General features: G+C 45.4%; 1 protein-coding gene and 1 pseudogene across 1 annotated transcript in view; one reads left to right on the top strand and one right to left on the bottom strand.

Moving 5' to 3' along the window:
• CFAP299 (cilia and flagella associated protein 299) overlaps nt 1-22,243 on the top strand; it is a 568,607-nt gene that overhangs the window by 24,498 nt on the left and 521,866 nt on the right. The gene's annotated exons all lie outside the window — the stretch shown is intronic.
• Nucleotides 16,310-19,239, bottom strand: LOC118665085 (annotated as a pseudogene).

The raw sequence follows: 22,243 nt of genomic DNA on the forward strand, positions 1-22,243 counted from the left end.
GTCCCAAAGCTCCCTTAGGCTCTCCTCCTGTCTTTTCATTTTTTTCTCCAATTGCAGTACGTTTTGGGTGTGTTTTGCTTCCTTGTCTTCTAAATCACTAATTCGGTCCTCCGCTTCTCCTAGTCTACTGTTGATACTTTCAATGGAGTTTTTCATTGCAGCTATATCACTCTTCATTTCTTCTTGGGTCTTACTTAAGTTGTTGATTTTTTCATCTGTTTCTTCTAGCTTCTTCCATATGTTATCGATTTTTTCATCTGTTTCTTCTTGCTTCTTGGAGAGGTTGTCGATTTTTTCCTCCATCCGGTTTATGCACTCTAGGACCCTTATTCTGAATTCTTTTTCTGTCATGTTGCATGCCTCTGTATTACTTAGCTGCTTTTCTGGAGAGTCCTCCTTCTCTTTTCTTTGGGGGTTTCTTTGTCTACCCATGTTTGATCTCGCTGATATATCTAGACGTTGAGTCGTTCAGTGGCTGCTCCCTTGGTGGCAGTGACTCCTTGGTCTGTGGTTGCTCTTAGGGCGGTTGCGGTAGCAGCTGCTCTTCAGTTGGCAGCAGCTCCTCTGGTGGGTGCTGTTCACAGCTGTGGTGGCTCTTCTGGCTGGTGGGGCAAGGTTTCACGTACAGCTGCTGTTCCTCAGCAGAGGGTGTGGTGCTCAGGAGGTTGCTGTTGCTTGGATCTGCTGCGTTGATTTAAAGGCACAAAATACAACACAACAAGGCACCACGTACCAGGCACTATACACAAATATATTCACGATATGAATTACCCCAAATAAAGGTGACCACCTGAATTAAGAGAATTAGGGGATAAGGAAGAAGGAAGAGAAAAAGAGAAAAGAGAAAAAAGACAAGAAAATTAGGGACCAAAAAAAGGAGTGCAAAAATGAAATTGGGAAAAAGGAGGGGGGAAAATAAAAGCGAGAAAAGAAAAGAAAAGAAAAAAAAAGAGTGAAAAGAGAGAATGAAGTGGAAGAGGGGAAGAGACTTTTTTATATGAGGAGAATACTCCTATAGAACAGCCATTAATCCCAACAAATTCCAGCAACAGCTCCCTGGAGATGAATGCAAACTAGAAACAACCAATAATATAACGATGAAAATAGAATGGAGAACACTAATCCCAAAATAAAATAAAGAGAAAATAAAATGGCACTTTAAAAAAAATGGTAAAATGGTAGCAGTAATAATACTGGTTAAAAATAAGAAGGTAGTAATTAAAAGGGTAAAATCAGGTGATGGAAAAAATAATTAAAAAAAAACAAAAAAAATAAGAATAAAATAAAAAAAATAAAAAAAAGAAAAAAAATTGGTTTCTTAGTTAAAAGGTGAAAAAAGAAAAAAAAAATATTGCAGTAGTGAAGGTCCTTCGGTTCTTCTATTCTTCAGTGTGGCTCGCCTTAGACCTGCCAGGTATTCAGGAGAGTGTTGAGTTTCCCTGCGATACACTGTTCCTCTGTGTTGTAAACCACAGTCCTTATTTTAAAGCAAGCCGCATTTGTTTCCCAGACTACCTTATTTTGTGTTTAGCAAAGAGTCAGTTTGTGGGTCAGCCTCTGGGTGGCAGTGTTCTGGGGTTGGCCTCTGAGGCTATAGGGCCTCTCTGTCCAGTGGAAGTTCACTGCCCAGAGCTGGCTGCATAAGAGTTACCAGTGTTGTGTTTTTGCTGGGATTGAAAATCCCTCTATAGGCCAGACCCTGTTAACTCCCAGGGACTGATCAGGTTATTTTAATCCTTGATCTCCTACAGGGTGGAATCTGGGTGCTCCTTGCCTGGGGGCTGGGGGGAGGAGTCTCACTCTCCGGAGAGAATGGCTGCCTCAGCCCTGGGCTCAGGGGTGTCTCAGCACTCAATTCGCTGCCACCTCTCCCTGCCCCCCTTCTCTCCTCAGTCTCTCCCCAGATTCCACTCCTCCGCACACTCTCCCTCTCTTCAGCACAGATGAGTGTCTGTATCCGAAATGTCCCATGAACAGGATTCAGTGAAAACAAACAAACAAACGCCGGCCGCGGAAACGGGGAAGGCTTGGTTTCTGTAAGCTTCTTCTCTTACCGGGACTGCATGGTCTGGTCAGCTCTTCAGGCTGCCCCCTTTAGGCTCAGTCCTCTGTGATCACAGACCCAGCTCTCAATTCCCCCGGCAGCGCCAGGAATCCCGCGGTTCTCCTTTCCCCGTCAGGGGCTGTGCCTGTCCCAAGGGACGCGGCTGTCTGCCACGCGGTCTCCCTCCGACTCTCTGGGCTCAGAGGTCTGGCGAACTTTCCTGCCCAAATCCCTGGTTTTTTTACCTTTCCAGGGGAGTTCTGCTCTTCCCGGCTGCAAACCGTCTCGCCAGCTCTGTAATTTTTCTTTTTATTTTCTTCTAAGACTTTTAGAGTTTTAGGTTTTGTATTTAGATATATAATTCATTTGAATTATATTTAGTGTATTTTGCAAGGTAAGAGTGAAAGGATTTTATTTTAAATTTGGATTTCCAGTTGTTGACATTTATTTGTTGAAAGACCATCTTATCTCCATTGGATTTTGAAGTACTTTTGTCAATAACCAATTGTCCATATATGTGTGGGTCTGTTTCTTATGGATTTTTCTATTCTATTCCATGACCTATGTGTCTATCATTTTGTGAACAACACATTGTTATTAGGTTTTAAAAATAGGTAATAGGATTCCTCCAACTTTGTTTCTTTTAAAAAAAATGTTTTGAAGTTTGTTTTTTTTTCTTTTTCATCTATCATCTATCTATCTATCTATCTATCTATCTATCTATCTATCTATCTATCATCTATCTTTAATTTGCCAATATTTTCAAGATATTTGCTTCCATTTTTATGAAATGTATTTGTCTTCAGTATTCTTTGTTTTTAACGTCTTTTTCTCATTTCATATCACGGTGATTTTGGCCTCATAAAATGCTATGTGAAGTTTTAATTGATCTTTCAAACATTTTGAAAGTATTTGTGTCGAGTTAATATTATTTTTCCTTAATTGTTTGGTAGAGGTTACCAGTGAAACCTTTTAATCCTTGAGTTTTCAACCAGTGAGAAGGTTGTTAACTACAAATTTAATTCCTTAAGGATATAATAGGGAAATTCAAGTTATTTTTTTTCTTTCTGATTAAGCTTTTGTAGTTTGTAGAGAATTTGTTCATTTAACTGTTTATCAAATATATAGGCATAATAAATTCATAATAATTTGTTATATCATTTAAATATATGTAGGACCCATAAGGATATTCCCTTCTTCATACTAGTAAATTGATCTTCATCTAACTATATAGAGATTTAATAATTTTTTAAAATATATTTTATTGATTTTTTACAGAGAGGAAGGGAGAGGGATAGAGAGTTAGAAACATCGATGAGAGAGAAACATCCATCAGCTGCCTCCTGCACACTCCCTACTGGGTGTGTGCCCGCAACCAAGGTACATGCCCTTGACTGGAATCAAACCTGGGACCCTTGAGTTCGCAGGCCGACACTCTATCCATTGAGCCAAACTGGTTAGGGCGAGATTTAATAATTTTATTGATCTTTCAAAAACCATCCTTGGGATTTAACAATTTTTCTATGGTGTTTTTCTGTTTTCTGTTTCACTGATTTCTGCTCTTAACTTTATTTCCTTAAGATTGCATTTGTTTTCGTTTTTTTCTTTTTCTAGTGTCTTAAGGTAGAACCTTAGATATTGACTTTAGACATTTCTTCTTTTCTAATATAAACTTTTAGTGTGGTATATTTCCCTCTCAGTACTGTTTTAGGTGATTTCAGAAATTTTGATTTTTTTTTTGTTTGTTTTTTATTCAATTCAAAAGATTTTAAAATTTTCTTTGTGACCCATACAGATTTTTAAAATATCTTTTTTGATATTGATTTCTAGTGAAATTCTTTTATGAAATGAGAATATATTCTATATGATTTCATTATTTTGGCATTTGTTGAGATCTGTATTTTATTCCAGTTATGGTCTATGTTGGTGAATGTTCTAAGTGCAATTAAAAAGAATGTGTATTCTGCTGTTTTAGGTGGAATATTCTAAAACAGTCAATTAAGTCAAGTTTCTTGATAGTGTTTCCGGGCTTTCTGCATCCTTACTGATTTTGTGTATACTTTTTCTGTGTTACTTAGAGATGAGTGTTGCCACCTCCAACTATAATTATGGAATTTTGTGTACATCTTTTCAGTTTGTCTATTTTTGTTTTATGCATTTTGACGCTCTAATGTTGGATGCATAAACTTTATAATTTTTATAGCTTCTTGAAGAATTTATCACTTTATCATTTATTTTTTAAATTTTAAATTTTTTATCATTTATTTAACATCCTCTTTTATCCCTGGTAATAATTTCTTTTTCAGAAGTTTACTTCTTTTTTTATTCAGATAGTCATTTGAGTTTTTAAATAGTATTTGCATGGCATATTTTCAATCATTTTACTTTTAGCTTACTTATATTAATATATTTATACTAGAGGCCCAGTGCACAAAAATTTGTGCACTCGGGGGGGGGGGAGGGGAGAGAGGGGGGTCCCTCAGCCTGGCCTGTGCCCTCTCGCAGTCTGGGACCCCTGGGTAGATAACGACCTGCTGGCTTAGGCCTGCTCCCGGGTGGCAGAGGGCAGGCCCAATCCCTAGGTGCAGCCCCTGGTTGGGCTCAGAGAAGGGCCGATTGGGGAGTTGGGGCGCCGCCCCCTGTCATGCACAGAGCATGGCGGATCTGGAGGTTGTGATGCCACCCTCAGTCACGCTCAGGGTAGGGCCGATTGGGGGGTTGGGGCACCGCCCCCTGTCACACTCAAGGCAGGGTCGATGGGGAGGTTGTGGCGCCACCCCCTGTCACGCACAGAGCAGGGCCCATCAGGGGGTTGGGGAGCTCCCCCCTGTCACGCACAGAGCAGGGCCCATCAGGGGGGTTGGGGCTCCCTACCTTGTCACGCACAGAGCAGGGCCCATCAGGGAGTTGGGGAGCTCCCCACTGTCACGCACAGAGCAGTGCGGATCAGGGGGTTGGGGCGCCGCCCTCTATCACCCACAGAGCAGGGCCGATCAGGGGGTTGGGGCGCCGCCACTGTCACACTCAGGGCAGGGCTGATGGGGAGGTTATGGCTCTACCCGGTCACACACAGAGCAGGGCCCGTGGTGGTGGTGGGGGGCGGTTGGGGCCCCGCACCCTGTCATACACAGAGCAGGGCCGATCAGGGGGTTGGGGCGCCGCACCCTGTCACACACAGAGCCACAGGGCGATCAGGGGGTTGGGGAGCTCCCCCCTATCAGACACAGAGCAGGGCTGATAAGGGGGTTGGGGCGCCTTCCCCTGTCATGAACAGAGCAGGGAGGATAGGGAGGTTGTGGTCCCACCCCCTGTCATACACAGAGCCACAGGGCGCTGCCCCCTGCCACACTGATCCCGGTGCTGGGAGGCCTCTCAGCTCCGCTGATCCCAGTGCTGGGAGGCCTCGCAGCTCCACTGATCCTGGTGCTGGGAGGCATATTACCCTTTTACTATATAGGATAGAGGCCTGGTGCACGGGTGGGGGCTGGCTGGCTTGCCCTGAAGGGTGTCCTGGATCAGGGTGGGGGTCCCCACTGGGGTGCCTGGCCAGCCTGGGTGAGGGGATGATGGCTGTTTGCAGCTGGTCACACACCCTTCAGGGTGGGAATCCCCACTGGGGTGCTTGGTCAGTCTGGGTGAGGGGCTGAGGGCTGTTTTCAGGCTGACGGGTGACTGAAGCTCCGAACCGCTCCTTTTTTTCTTTTTCGTTTTTTATTCTGGGCCAGCTTTAGCTCTGGCTCCAGCTCTGAGGCCTCTGCTGCTGAAAGCAGGTATCTGGTTTGTTTGGGTTCTATAATCGAAACACTGTATCAACTCCAGCTCTGAGATCCCGGCTGGCTGAAAGCAGGTTTCTGGGGTTTTGTTTAGCGTCTATATTTGTAACAATGTTTCAAACTGCAAGCTCAGAGGCCGGCAAGGCAGGCGGGGAACGTTGGTTTCCTCCGTCACTGAAGCAAGCAAGCTTCATGTTAGTTTCAAGCTGCCTGGCTGCTGGCCGCCATCTTGGCTGGCAGTTAATTTGCATATCTCGCTGATTAGCCAATGGGAAGAGTAGCGGATGTACGCTAATTACCATGTTTCTCTTTTATTAGATAGGATTGGATTTCTTTATAGACAGCATGCATTTAATCTTGTTTTGTAAATCTAGTCTTTTAGCACTGCCTTTAATTGATCTATTTTAACCATTTATCTATATCATAAAAGGCCTGTGGTCGTAACACCATAACGATGTCACAACCAAATGAGCAGCGGCTCTCCCAATGGGTGGGGCGGGGTGCCAACAGCATCTACAGAGCATGCGAGGCGTCGCGGGGCAGTGGACATGACCCCGATGGCAGGCTAGGCCTAGGCGACCCTACATGTGCACAATTTAATCGTGCGCTGGGCCTCTTGTGTTTTTATAATTACACTAGAGTTGGGCCAAAACTGGCAATCCAATGCTGCCTGCCACTCGTGCCTGCCACTCCTGCTCATCCAAGCCCTGCTGCACCTGCTGCCACTCAGTAGGCTTGCTGCCGCTCCACTGGGGTCTCTGGGCTGTGGCGGCCAGCGTGAGTCCTGCATCCCTCAGTCAGCTGATCGGTGCTCCCACTGTGGGAGCACACTGACCACCAGGGGGCAGCTCCTGCATTGACCGTCTGCCCCCTGGTGGTCAGTGCACATCATAGTGACCAGTTGGCTGGTTGTTTGGTCATTCAGTCATTTGGTCGCTTAGGCTTTTATATCTATATACTAGAGGCCCAGTGCACAAAAATTTGTGCACTGGGGGTGGGGGGGGTGCCTCAGCCTGGCCTGTGCCCTCTCGCAGTCTGGGACCCCTCGGGGGATGACCACCTGCTGGCTTATCAGCCATCCCTCTGGCAGCCAGGCAGCCCTTGGGGGATGTCCACTTGCCAAAAGGGAGCAGACCTAAACTGCAGTCGGACATCCTTAGCGCTGCTGAGGAGGCAGTAGAAGCTCCCACCACCACCGCTGTACTGGCAGCCATCAGCCTGGCTTGTTGCTGAGCAGAGCTTCCTCTGTGGGAGCTCACTGACCACCAGACAGCAGCTCCTGCATTGAGCGTCTGACCCCTGGTGGTCAGTGTGTGTCATTGTGACCAGTAATTCCCAGTCTTTCTGCTGTTAGGGTCAGTTTGCATATTACCCTTTTATAATATAGGATAGAGGCCTGGTGCATGGATGGAGGCCGGCTGGTTTGCCCTGAAGGGTGTCCCGGATAAGGGTGGGGGTCCTGCTTGGGTGCCTGGCCAGCCTGGGTGAGGGGCTGATGGTTGTTTGCAGCTGGTCACACCCCCTTCAGGGTGGGGGGTCCCCACTGGGGTGCCTGGCCAGCCTGGATGAGGGGCTGATGGCTGTTTTCATGCTGGCCACCCCCCCTTTAGGGTGGGGGTCTCCACTGGGGTGCCTGGCCAGTCTGGGTGAGGGGCTGAGGGCTGTTTTCAGGCTGGCCAGCAACTGTAGCTCCCAGCCTCTCCTTTTTTTCTTTTTATTCTGGGATTTATTTACCTTCTATATTTGAAACTTTGTTGCTGTCACTGGAGCTGAGAGCTGGCTCCTGCTCGCTGCAGCTCTGAGGCCATGGCCTGCTGAAAGCAGGTATCTGGGGTTTGTTTAGCTTCCATTATTGAAGCTTTGTTGCTTTCGGAGCTCAGAGCCAGGCTGCGGCAGGCGGGGAACCTTGGCTTCCTCCATCACTGGAGCAAGCAAGCCTCTTGCTCGCTTCAGCTGCATGGCTGCGGGCCGCCATCTTTGTTGGCAGTTAATTTGCATATCACCCTGATTAGCCAATGGGAAGCATAGTGAAGATATGGTCAATTACCCTTTTTGTCTTTTATTAGATAGGATAGATAAAGAGGTAATATGCTAATTGGTCTTAAGGGCGTCCTAGTCACAACCGTTCAACAGGCTGCGTGCCCACAGAAGCTGGTGGGCAGGGACGGGGGCGGGGACTTGCGCCACTAGGACATGAGGCTGCCGGTGGAGGGTCCACAGGCCCACCGCACTGCCCGGCCCAGAGGGGGGCATCAGGATGGACCGCAGAAGCTCCCCACCGGAGGAGGCGTGCGTAGGCCTGCCACACTGCCAGGCCTGGAGGGAGGCATCAGGATAAGGGTGGTCTCCCCAGCTGAGGCACGCACAGGCCTGTGGTGCTGCCCAGCTCGGGGGAAGGGGCATCAGGATGGAGGTGGGGCCTCGGCGGAAAGCTCTCAGCACTCCTGTGCTGGGGTCTGAAGGTGAGGAGAGGAAGGGAGAGCAGAGGGCAATTAGGGGGATCAGACCAGAAGGGGAGAGAAAATAGGCAGTCAGGGGGATCAGGCCATGAGGGGACAGCAGTTAGGCACTTAGGGGGATCGGGCCAGGAGGGGAGAGCAGTTAGGGCCATCAGGCTGGCAGGGGAGCAGTTAGGGGCATCATGTAGGCAGGCAGAGAAGCGCTTAGGATCCAGTGGTTCTGGATTGCAAGAGGGATCCCAGATTGGAGAGGGTGCAGGCTGGGCTTCGGGACAACCACCCCACCCCCGTGCATGAATTTTGTGCACTGTGCCTCTAGTATATAGATAAAGGATTGTTTTTAAAAAAAATATTTCTTTATTGATTTCAGAGAAGAAGGGAGGGGGAGAGATAAAAACATCAATGATAAGAGAGAATCATTGATTGGCTACCTCCTGCATGCCCCCTAGTGGGGATTGAGCCCACAACCTGGGCATGTGCCCTTGGCTAGAATCAAACCTGGGACCCCCCAGTCCATCCACTGTGCTAAACCGGCTAGGGCTAAATGATTTTTTTTGTTGTTGAGACCATTCCCCACTTTGCCTTTCTCCACCAAGTATATATGTGATTTAAATCTACCATCTTGCTATCTGTTTTCTATTTGTCTAAATTGGCCTTTTCCTGCCTTCCTTTAAGTTTATTTTTTTTAGAATGATTCCATTTTATCTTCACGATTGTCTTATTTATACTTCTTTAAACTATTTTTAGTGATTGCTTTTTTAAAAAAGTTAGTGTTTGCTTGAGTTTGTAATATTTGTCTTTAGCTTAGAATAGTGTACGTTATAATAATATAACCTTTTCAGATAGTGTTTAAGCCATTTACCCCAGCTCCACTCACTCTTTCCATTTTGTTCTATTTATGTCATACATTTATTTTGAAATATGTTACAAATTCTAAAACGTAGTGCTAATATTTCACTAAGACACTCATCTTTACAAGTGATTCCAAACAAAAATATATTCCTTTACATTTAACCTAATTTTCTCATTTTTGGCATTCTTCATTTCTTTGTGTAGATTAAGTTTTCTGTTTGGGAATACAGTTCTTCTAACTGAATACTTTTTTGACATTTTTTATAGTGCAAGTCCTTTAGTAATGAATTTCCTCACTTATCATTTGTTGACAAATATTTTTGCTTTTATTTTTGAAAAGTATTTTTGCTGGGTATAGAATTCAGGTGTCAGATCTTCCTTCAACTATCAGCAAACCCTGCACATATGTGCCTTTGTAGTGGGAGTGGGCTTCCTTTCTCTCCATGCTCTAGCTCTTTTCTCAGCAGCAGCTTAACTTTATATTTGCCATAGGACTGCAATTCAATGTTGGTTGGCTTAGTTTTTATTCTGGCAATGTCCATTTCTTGCTTCTTTAGCTTAATCAAGATGATCATCTTTTATGCTTTCATCTAGAAAGATGAGTTATTTCTCTCTCTTTGATTTATAGGCAATAAGTACTACAAGTGATGGCCTGCTAGTCTATGCATATAATGTACAGTTTATTTAGCTTACTAATTTTAAGAGCAGTATTTTCCAATCTTTTAAATTTCTGTATCCAATTAAATAAGTATGAAAAATGTCAGCTGAAATTTTCTCTTTGTAAGTTTTCTATTTTGTTTTTTTATGAGATACTTGATTTTGTTTCATGTTAATTAGAATTGGAACTCTTCTAAACAAATATCTGTGTGACAATTATTGAGAAACATTTCAAATGCAATATTTTCCAAATAAAATCCATGTACAAAAATATTGAATGGAGCTATTCTCTCATGTACTTAAGGCTCTGACCAAATAAAAATATTATTTCAGATACACTCACTGAGTCTGAAAATTGTATATTAGTAAATACTCATTGGTAAATATTCAACCAGTTGAATATTGTAACATAACTGAAACTACACACTGATTTTTTTCTTCCTTCCTCCCTTTCTCCTTTCTTCTCCCTCTATTTCTTTTTCACTCTTCTCTCTTTTTCTCCAACAAACAAGTAATTAAATGGTATTGCTATTTTCAAGGATCATCATTATCTATCTATCTATCAATCAATGTACAGTCAACCCTTGAACAACATATGTTTGAACTGAGCAGGTCCACTTGTATGTGGAGATTTTATATCTACACTAATAAAAGAGAAACATGCAAATTAACCATCACTCTGCCACTCTGCTACACCCACAAGCCACACCCACCAGCCAATCAGGAATGAGTATGCAAATTATCCCAACTAGATGGCGGTGGCCACAGAGCTGGAGCAAGCGGGAGGCTTGGGTTGCCCCTGGCAATGGAGGAAGCCAAGCTTCCCACCTGCTCTGGCTGGCCCTGGGCTCTGCTCAAGGCTACAAAGTTTCAATTATAGAAGATAAATAAATCCCAGATACCTGCTTCTAGCTGGATATGGCCTCTGCTCAAGGAGGTGCTAAAAAAAGAAAAAAAAGAGAGGCTGGAAGCTTGGGTCATTGGGGGGCATGGCCAGCCTGAAAACGGCCCTCAGCCCCTCACCAAGGCTGGCCAGGCACCCCAGCAGGAACCCCCACCCTGAAGGGGGTGTGACCAGCCTGAAAACAGCCCTCAGCCCCTCACCCAGGCTGGCCACACCCCCATGGGGTGAGGTTCCCCACTGGGAGACTTGGGCAGCCTGCAAACAGCCATCAGCCCCTCACTCAGGCTAGCCAGGCACCCCAGCAGGACCACCATCCTGATCCGGGACACCCTTCAGGACAAACCAGCCAGCCCCCACCTGTGCACCAGGCCTCTATCTATACTAATAAAAGGGTAATATGCTAATTAGACTGGGAGACCTTCCAGGAGACCTTCTGGACATTCTTCTGGACAAAGCCATGGTGGTGGGGTCGAGGTAGAGGCGGTTAGAGGCCAAGAAGGGAGGGCAGTTGTGGGTGATCAGGCCAGGATGGGACGGCAGTTGTGGGTGATCAGGCTGATGGGGGGGCAGGGTCATTGGGGGTAAACAAACCAGCAGGCGGGCCAGTTGGGGATGAGCAGGCCATCAGTGGGGGTCAGTTGGAGGTGATCAGGACAGTGGGGAGGGCAATTTGGAGTGAACAGGCCAGCAGGGGGGCAGTTGGGGGCGAGCAGGCCAGTGGGGAGGATAGGTGGGGGCCAGCAGGCCAGCAGGGGGGGCAGTTGGAAGCAAGCAGGCCGGCAGGGGGGGTAGTTGGGGGTGAGCACACTGGCACGGGGGGCAGTTGGGGGTGATCAGGCTGGTGGGGGGCATTTGGGGGCAAGGAGGCCGGCAGTGGTGGGCAGTTGGAGGCAAGCAGGCCAGCAGGCAGAGTGGTTAGGGGCAATCAGGCAGGCAGGTGAGTGGTTAGGAGCCAGCAGTCCAGGATTGTGAGAGGGATGTCCGACTGCCGGTTTAGGCCCAATCCCTGTAAACCGGCAGTAGGACATCCTTCGAAGGGTCCGAGATTGGAGAGAGTGCAGGCCAGGCTGAGGGACACCCCCTACCCCCATGCATGAATTTCATGCACTGAGCCACTAGTCTATATATATATAAAAGCCTAAGTGACTGGTCGAGAAGTTGCTATGATGCTCACTGACCACCAGGGGGCAGACACTCAACGCAGGAGCTGCCCCCTGGTGGTCCGTGTGCTCCCACAGCAGGAGCACCACTCAGCTGAGCTACAGGTGCCAGACGCTGGGCTCATGGCTGGTGAGTGCAGCTGTACTGGCAAGAGCCTCTCTCATGTACACTCCCCCTGCACGCCCCTCCCCCACCCAGACTGGGATCAGGATCGGGACCAGCATCTGGACTGCCTGGGTGCAAGCCCGTGGCCACTTCTTGATCATAAGCATGCCGATATCACCCTAGGATGGGCGTGTGGAGACCACAGCAGAGCGGCAACAAGCCTACCGAGAGGAGGCGGTGACAGGCACAGTGGATGAGCGGGAGTGGCATGGCGCTGGCCCAGGTTCGGCTCCTCCCTAACTGCCTGCTGCTTCATGCACTACTATATCCCTCAGGGGATGTTGGACTGCAGGTTTTGGCCTGATCCCTGCAGGCCACTCCCAGGGACCTCACCAGTGCACAAATCTGTGCACCGGACCTCTAGTATATATATAAAAGCCTAAGCGACCATTTGACCATTCAGCCATTTGACCAGTAGCTATGATGCACATTGACCACCAGGGGGCAGATGCTCCAACTGGTAGGTTACCTTGCTGATGGGGTCAGGCTGAACAGGACTGGGCAAGATGGGCCGGACACATCCTGGAGCCCTCCCACCGTCCCTCCCTGGCCCCATTCATGCACTGGTGAGGTCCCTCAGCCTGGCCTGCACCCTCTCGCAATCCAGGAACCCTCGGGGGATGTCAGAGAGCCACAAGCCAAGCTGAGGGACCCCACCAGTGCACGAATCAATGCACCCGGCCTCTAGTTTTTCAAAAAATAGAGTAAATATGTTTTCTCTTCCTTATGATTTTTCTTAATAACATTTGCTTTTCTTTAGCATACTTTATTGTAAGAATACAGTATATAATACATATAATATACAAAATATGTGTTATAAACTATTTATATTATCACTCAGGCTTCTAGTACTTAATAGGCTATAAGTAATTAAGTTTTTGGAGAGTCAAAAGTTATTCACAGATTTTTCGACTGTGTGGGGTGTCTGTACCCCTAAACCTGATGTTAAAGGGTCAACTATATATTACTCTTCTGCTGATTACTTATGTATTTTTTTGTTAATACTTATAATTAATTCTAATTCAGAGAGTAAATGGACACATTGCTGAGATGAATTATTTTTTTATTTAACACTAGAAGCCTGTTGCATGAAGATTCGCTCAATAGGCCTTCCTTCCCCTGGCTGTTGGCACTGGTTTTCCTCCAGGACTCAGGCCTTTTGTCTGGCTGCAGGGTAGAAGCCAAGCCTTGAGGCTAGGCTTCTCCACTGTGGCCAAAGTGAGTCTTGGCTTCTCTGCTGAGGCTGCAAGCGAGGCTTGGTTTCTCCGCTGTGGCTACAGTGGAGAAGCCAAGCCTCTTCAGTCTTCACTCGGGCCGGAGCCTTCAGTCTTCGCTCCACACCTGGTTATGCAAATTAACCACCATCTTTGTTGGGTTAATTTGCATACATAGTCGCTCTGATTGGGTAGGTGTAGTGGAGTGACACCAATTTGCATGTTTCTCTTTTATTAATGTAGATATTATTACCATTGCCACATTTAGTTATAGACCTTAGCCTCTTTGAGCTTTAAGTAAATCTGGTCATAGTCAGTTTGTCTCTGTGATTAGAGAATTGACCTGTAGAATGAAGGGTTGTGGGTTTGATTCCAGTCAAGGGCAGTTACTCGATTGTAGGCTTGATCCCCACACTGGTCAGGATATGTGTGGGAGGCAACCAATTGATGTTTCTCTCCCACACTGGTTTCTCTCTCTCTCTCCCCCTTCCTTGCACTCTTTCTAAATATCAATGGGAAACATATCCTTGGGCGAGGATTAACTAAAATAAATAAATAAGTAAATCTAAAAAGAGTCAAGGAGAAAACTATTTAGACAAAATTGAATATTGATGATAATTCAGCTAATGATTAATCAAAAGGCAAATAAAATTTACATGTTTACTAGCAAAACTTTTTTATCCTTTTTCTTCAGATTATGATTTAGATCCTGTTTCTTTTCTTTTCTTTTTTTTCTCTTAATTTAGCTTTTGGCTTAAATTTTATTGATTGATTTAATAGTCATTCATAACCACTTTGTGGGCAGAATCAAGAATCTCTTCTCTGATTCACCTGACTTATTTTACCTGTGCTGATGTCTTTGACAACAATCACAGATAATCCATGTCTTGAAATACTCCCCTCTTTTGACTTTTATTGCCTTATAACTTCTCATTTTTCTTCTATGTTTGCTATTGTCTGCTATCTTTGCTGTATTTTCTTCCTTTTTCTTATTAACTTGGATCTCTCCCAAAGGACAGGTTTTTCCCCCCCTCCTCTTTTTGCACTCCAGTATTTTCACAGCTCAAATACTTCTATATTTTCAGTCATCCCAAGTTGGACTTCTAACCCTGACTGCTCCCCTGGGGTTTTAGTTCCATGACTGTTTTTTTTTTTTTAAATATTAAGTTGTCAAACCATTAATAAAATACACCCAAAAAAGATCTCATTATTTTTCTCTTATAGATGTGCTCCCCATACAAAAATTCCATTTTTTAAAATTTTATATGCAAGTGATAATTTTTCCCTTTTACTTTATAGGCTTATATTTTAGAATATCTTCAAATCTACTTGATGAGCAATTCTAAAAGGCAATTAACAATAGATTTCTGTTTATTCTTTTGCTAATACTTGGTCTTTCAGTCATACATTTTTCACTCTGCTACATTGCTAATCCAGTTTTTCTTCAGATCGACTTGGTTTATTGTAATGTCTTACCTGATTGCTCAATATCAATTTTCTTCATTCTCTAATAACATGCTGCCAGATCATGCATAGCTTCCAAAACATCTCCTTCCTCCTATCTTTCCCCCTTTCAATTCCTTCCTCTTTCTATCAACTATTAAAATCTACATTCCTACAAAAGAATTTGAGGAGGTTTACAAAGGGAATATGAATACCTCATGGCAATAAAATTTTATAAGGTGGAGAGAAGGACAAGTAAAGCTTGTAGAAATGCAATGAAACTAAGATTGTGGATAGAGACTGAAATCCACGCCAGATTTGGGAAGATAATGCAAAGAGGAAAATATTTACATTAAATAATTTATCATGTCCACCTGGAACAACAAAACCACTGACCAGAGGCACTAAGAGCTGAAGGGGAGGAAAAGTTTTCCTCAACCCTCTCAGGGTCGCTGACTGGGTTTGAAAATTAAACGGAAACACAGATTAACAAAAAGAAAGGATATAGATTTTTTTAATATACGTCTTACATGACACAGGAGCCTTCAGGAGGAAATAAAGACATAATGAAACAGACCCGAGTTCTTCATGCTAGGTTTATGAAGATTGCACAGTCATGGAGGAATATATAAGAGGTTAAGGAACACGAGGCAATTGTTGTAAACTGGGGAAAACTTAGCAAGACCTGTTCATGCAGATTCTTCTTGGTGTCCTTTTGTCTTCAGAGACAAGGATGCTTCCTTCCTCTGGCTATAGGGAGGGGACCTTCCCTGAGGTGTTTCAGGGAAGAAGAGTGAGTAGGGAGGAGATTAGAGTGACTCTCTTGTTTCTGCTTAAAATATTCAATATGCCCCATATTTTGGGACAATGTATCCTGAGCCCCATCAGAGCTGATATACATTTTCCTCTAAGAAGTCATGTAATGAGAGCCAACCTAGTATGGCAGAATGAACTATATCACCATCAACATTTTATAACAATAATACCAAGTTTTACAGGAAAAAGTATTTAATTCTTGCCCTGTAGGATCAATAGGAAATTTTATCCCTTCCATTTAAAACCCTATCAAATTACCTAATTGTATCTGCCAAAATTTATCTTTTTACTACTTATTAAGCAAATATGTTGAGCAATTGTCTTAAATTAGTATTAGCCATCATGAATGTTGCTGTTTGTTCTTCTGTTCATCCAAATTATTCTGTTTTTCCTGGTTTTCTTTCCCTCATTAGAATTCAACAATACATAGATTTTTGTCTCAAAAATTGACATTGCTCTTGTGCTGTTTTGTATATCTACTTGGTTCTGCTCTGGTGAGACATTCAATACAATGTAGTAGATCTTAGCAAGGTTCTCATAATATAGTAGGTGTTAAGGCTCAAGAAACCTTGCATCTTCTTGACTTCGACTTTTATTCAAAATGTCTTACCTAGCTAGTACTCTTTTCTTCCCAGGAATTGTTTTCTTATTTACATTTTTTTTTAACAAAAATTACCATCAGATTTATGACTGACAATATCAAAATCAAAATTAAATGAAATATAATCACTCTCATGCTTTTGAGAATCGTAGGCCCATGTATGACCAGAGACTCCCAACCCCACAGCTCTTAGTTATGGCTTTTGCTCTTAGTTCCAACTTCATCGACGTGGTAGACGCAGCCTCTGCAGCGCATCCAGCCATATCATCTGCTTATGGGAAAGGCGTCATTGGGGCCTTTGACTTCCACCAGCTTGAGCGGAAGTCGCAGCCAGGTGCAGACACCGCCCCACCTTCCCCCCACCACCACCCCAAGGCAGAAAACGAGGTCCTGGGCTTGCTTCAGAGAAGCTAAGCGCTCCCAGCTGACAGTGGATGCTGACACGTGGCCGCCACCAAGGCTTGCTCCGTGGGGCAGTGTGGATCAGCCTGGCCTGGCCTTGGTGGCGGGCCGCCTGCTTGCAAAGAAGCTGTCTGTGCACAAGTCCCGCGGGAAAGCCTGGTCTGGAATCCCGACCCCCCCCCCCCCCCCCCCCCCCCCCCATGAAGATGACATCCCACGGGAGGAGGCCAAACAGCACCCTAAAGGTGGGCCCTTCCCTGTGAACTTGGTCCAAGGCGCCATGTCTGTAATGGTCCCGCACCAGCGCCTGCATGGAGCACAGGACTGTGGCGCGCGTGGTGGGCCCCCGGCCTGCATCACAAACATGGACGTGCCCATCTCGAGCTGCAGGCACAGCCGGCTGGCCGTGATGGTCCCGGGCTTCACATCCTGCTCGGTGACTTCAGGCAGCTGCTGGAGGAGGTGCCTGTACCTCTGGCAGCTCGGGGACGCCCTCAGGAGCACGGCTCTCTGATACAGCGAAAGGCGATGCCCCGTCCTCACCTGGTCCGCCAGCTCTTCCGTGAGGCACTGGATTGCCGGGTTCCAGGCGTTTTAAGTGCTGGTGGAGGTTGAGAGCCAGCCCGTCCCACCATCGGCCTCTGCTGTCGGGACAATAGACTTTCTGGGACAAAAGGTCCTCAAGTTCCCTGACTGCTTCCTCATACCTGTGGAGTCGCTGCAAGATTTCCACGGCCCGAGACAGGATCCTGGTATAAATCCACCCAACGGTGAAGCACCGCGGAAACAGAGGCAAGTCCTCGTTGTTCCTCAGGGACGGGTGAGTCTGTGATGGTCCAGCACCAGCTCTTCCAGCTCCTTTAGCTCTTTCCGATCCCTCCCGGCATGTTGAGAGCGCTCCTTAGATTCCTCCAGCTCCCAGCAGCCATTGCCATTGCAGCAGCAATGCCACTCAGCAGGTGGGCGGAGGCTGCATACCTGCTGAGGTCGTCTCTGTCCTGGAAAACCGGGTTTTCCGACTGACTGTGTCCTGGGGGAAGACCACGCGGCCCAGCAGCACGGTCAAGAGCTGGCCCTGCCCCCCGCAGGCGGCTTCCTCCTCTTCGGGAGTCGGTCAGGGAGAAGAGCAGCAGGGCCCCGGAAAACACCGCCCGGGGACCTGTACACACTCTCAGTGATGGGCCGGCCAAGTCCTTGGCTCTTTTTAAGATCACTGTTTCAATGCCGGGCGGGTTCTTGCCCCAAATACAGACGGAAGGCTGTCTGGCCAGTTTGAGCAAGGCAGGCCTCGACCAGCTGCTGCTTCTGCCCCCTGGGGTTCCCCAAGCCGAAGGTCTTTGCCAGGGTTCTTAGGTCAGGAGCAGAAAGTAGTTCAAGCACTTCAGGGAGTTCTTGCAATTCGAATTCTGTCTGCAGGAAGCCAGCTTTGCTCCAATTCTCCAACCACAGCCATTAAGTCCGGGGCGATCTCTTCATATTCCAATTTATGTATCTTAATCCAGCAGAACTTACATTGGAAAAGTCTGACGTATAACTTCTGACACTCTCTGATAACTGATGACAATTCCCTTCTGCTCATCGAAGAGCATCCTGTCGTCTTCATTCTCAAAGACGGCTCCCAGCACCACCAGGAAACTCCGAAGGTATAAGGGTGACTGAGCGGCGCTGGCATTGTTTCACCAGAACATCACAGCTAAGAACCTCGCGAGCAATTTTATTCTTTAAGCCATTGTCACCTTCTAGAGGAAATGTTTGGATGTTACTCCACTCAGAAGCGTCCCGCGTAGAAATTTGAGATTGTGCCTCCCAATGACAACTGTGTTTTCGATTCCGAAGTCACAGGCATTTGGATTTCTTCACCAATACCTGCCTCACATGCTTCGACACCTTCACCATCCACTTGTTTGATACTCTCCTGTTTTGCAAGACTGCCTTCCGGAGTAGATGGTACTTTATTCCCAGGAGCTATTTCCGGGGATAACGCAGGAGCGTTGTCTGGGAAGGCAAGGGTGAGGGTGGACCTCCCACAGTCCTGGGGAGACTTTTGGTTCACAGCTACCATTAGCCTAGTGCCTTCGACAGTATTTTGCTCCGTAAGAGAATCACGGGTCAATATGTTTTCCTTTTGGGAACTGTTCTCCAAGCCTGATCCTTGTCCTCCATCTCTGCACAGTTCTCAACCATCCTGACCACTGTGGCTGAGGCACTTGGTGAAGTATGATGGACAAAGGCCTCGTTCTTCTCTATGGATCTTCTCACCTTTATGTATCTTTTGGATAATTGAGATGACAGGCTTCCCAAAGAAATGACTTTGACATTCCGAGATATCAGCTCATCATCGTGGTTTTGGCATACCAGGTCATCAGTACCTTTAAAGTAGGGACTGATCTGCTTTTTTAAGCCCGTTTTAGCTGAATTGCTTTGGTCAGGGGTTAAGTTTGTCTTGGATGGTGACCACCTCTCTGGTGTTACATCTTCCAAGGCAGTATCAGTTACTTCTACAGGGGACACATTGGCATTTGTGAAGCCGCAGTGCCTGGGGCCGCTGGAGTGATGTCATCGTGGTTAGCACACATGTCATCGAGGTGCCGGTTTAAGTCATAGACTACACACCCGGCAGGCAAGTTTAGCGTCTGGCACATTGTTGGAAAACAAAACAATGGATTTCGATGCATTTTTTTTAGTTCTGCTGCTTGACAAACTTCTATGGGGTCTTTTCCTCTAGGGCGATTTCCCTTCTGGCATCATGAGTGTTGGAAAAGCTGGGTGTCTCAGGTAATAAAACAAAGAATATCCCTGAGGAAAGACAGTGATGGTTTGCTTTTACTTCCCTGACTTGACATAAGAAAAAGTGGGCTCCTATTGGACTTCATATTACTCATTTACTCAATTTCCGCTTCCTGCAAAATAAAGCAGGTGCAGATTTAAATAGTGGTAAAGTGAGCTCTGTAGCATGCATATCAGCAGCATCTCACGGCAAGAAAAATCCTGGGTTTGGGACATGAGGCCCAGGCTCCCCATGCAACCTCAGTGTGACCCCGGCCCTAAGTGATGGCCTTGGACCTGGCTCGAATGACGTCTCAGACCTTGCTTTAAGCCCTAGAATTATCAATTTTTAAAAAGGGACAATGCGACCACACCAGATCTTTTTTAAAGACCATTGCATCAATAACTGTTTCCAGGGGAGAGGATGGCCCCAGTCACTCTGCCTGCACAGGGCAGCAGCTGCCGCCACCGAACCTGGGGCACGGGGTGAGCCCAGCCCTTCCCCAGGGACTTCATCCATACAGCTGGGTGCACACCTGGATCTCCATCATCAAGCCAGGCCTCCGGCCCTTCCACCTGCCTGACTCTCTCCCTCCCTCTCCCCAGTCCCAGTCACCTCGCAACGCCCGCTCCCCTCCCTCTCAGCCCTGCCGCCTTATTTACATTTTTTAAAAGCGGTGACACTGTTTAAGAAAAAATTTACAGGTTTCAGGTGCACAATTCTACACCTCATGTGTACAATGTATTTTGTGTTCACAACCCAAAGTCAAGTCTTTGTCCATCACCATTTATCCCCGCATACCCTTCTCAACTGCCCACCCCTGCAATCACCACACTGTTGTCTGTGTCAATGAGTTTGTTCCCTTTCTTTTTTCTTTTCTTTTTTTTGCTCAATAATCCCCCACCCCAGCCCCCTCCACCCTGACATCTGTCAGCCTGCTCTCTATTATGAGTCTGTCTCTGTTTTGCTTGTTAGTTCATTTTGTTCATTAGATTCCACATATGAGTGAAATCATATGGTACTTGTCTTTGACTGGCTTATTTCACTTAGCATAATGCTCTCCAGTCCATTCCTTGCAATCTCTCTACCACAGACAAGCACACACACACACACACACACACACACACACACACACACACACATACACACACACCAACACATATATCTGTTCTATTACCTCTTATCTATGTTTTCTACTACCCAGGACATACACCGTAAAGAATGCCTACTAGGCGTAGGGACATATGCTGTTTGTTTTTTTTCTGGTGAGGATTATGATGAAAATTAAAAGCAAAATTATTCAGTAGTTTCTATGTTACTCATAAGTTTTTGAATGATGTTGATTTCAGAAAACCAGTGTTGACTTTGTTAAGAGTCTGGCATTCAGTTGGCAATGTTTTATTCACAATCTGTTGGTGCCTCAGAGCTCCTTTTGTCTGCATTTTTAACTACTGTAATCTTCTGAATGCTGGGTGAGCTTGAAAGAAGTGCACTGGCTGTAGTAACCATATTAACAGATGAGCGGAAGAACACAAATCTAGTGATCAATCAGGACAAAAAGTTTCATACATGATTTAGGAGATGTGATGAAGGGAGGGAAGGAAATTCTTTAAAAAATTAATACATGAGCCAAGAATGTTGAAGGTATTTGTTTCAGAAAACAAACTTGATGACTTGCCTACTACTCCTTTTTTAATTTGAAGACCTCAGGAACATGGAGTTGAGTTTATTGTACTCCTCCTTGCACAGAATGCTATTACCATCAGTGCCTTCAAGACTCATTTGTTAAAAAGTTTTATGGGTTTGAGTCAAACCGACCACATATGCTGGGGAGCAAAGATCTCAAATGCCCCCTGGACTCCTCTTTAATGAAAAATATTTTTTAGTGTTTTCCTTTTTGATTATCCCATTTTCAATCTCCCTTCTCTTCCCCCTCCCACATCTACCTTAGAACATTTCTTTCCCTTGCTTTCTTCCTCTCATACATTTATTCAAATATATGCTGTCTAGAAAAATCATTGTGTAGTAGATTATTTGGGGGGTGTAGGATTTTAATGTAGGTAACTCTATCATTTGAAAAAAATAATTTATTATCTTTCAATTATTTTGATTAAATTTTTTATTGTTCTTGAGAGGCACTCCAGTATATGGGTGGCTGGAAGTGTTGATAGTGAGCTTTCTTGTGTTATTCCTCATTTTAAAAGGATAGTGTCCACTGTTTCTCCACTTATACTGGTGTGAGTGTGTGTGTGTGTGTGAGTGTGTGTGTGTGTGTGAGCTTGACATGGAAAGAGACTATATTCAGTTTACTCAGATAGATGATTATACAATTCCCCCACCCACCCTATTAAACTGGTGAAAGATATTTAAGGAATTTCTAATTACGAACTACGCATACATTCCTGGGGTAAGCTCAACTTGGTCATGTTTATTATCTTAAGTATTCATTGTTGGATTCAGTTTGATAATAACTTTTATGGGTTGTCTCTCTCTTTTGTTTTTAAACCAATATTACCTGTTAACCACTTTTACCCGATATCACCATAACAAACAACTCTCTGTTCAGAACTTTATGTTCTTACTACCTTCCCCATCCAAGCTTCCTACTTCACCTCAGGGGTTAAAGCAACCTCTTATAAGCCCCATTTTAAGAGTCTAAAGCAGTGGTTCTCAACCTGTTGGTCGTGACCCTTTTGGCGGTCGAACGACCCTTTCACAGGGGTCGCCTAAGACCATCCTGCATATCAGATATTTACATTACAATTCATAACAGTAGCAACATTACAGTTATGAAGTAGCAACGAAAATAATTTTATGGTTGGGTCACAACATGAGGAACTGCATTTAAAGGGCCAGAAGGTTGAGAATCACTGGTCTAAAGATTTATTAAAACATACTCCATTATCATAGCTCTGGTCATATAGTCCATTATCATTAGGAGTGGAACTAAAACAGAAATCCCCAGGTGTTTCAAAATTTGAAGTC

This window comes from Myotis myotis, unplaced genomic scaffold (genome assembly GCF_014108235.1).
Source record: "Myotis myotis isolate mMyoMyo1 unplaced genomic scaffold, mMyoMyo1.p scaffold_m19_p_1, whole genome shotgun sequence".
Taxonomy (NCBI): domain Eukaryota; kingdom Metazoa; phylum Chordata; class Mammalia; order Chiroptera; family Vespertilionidae; genus Myotis; species Myotis myotis.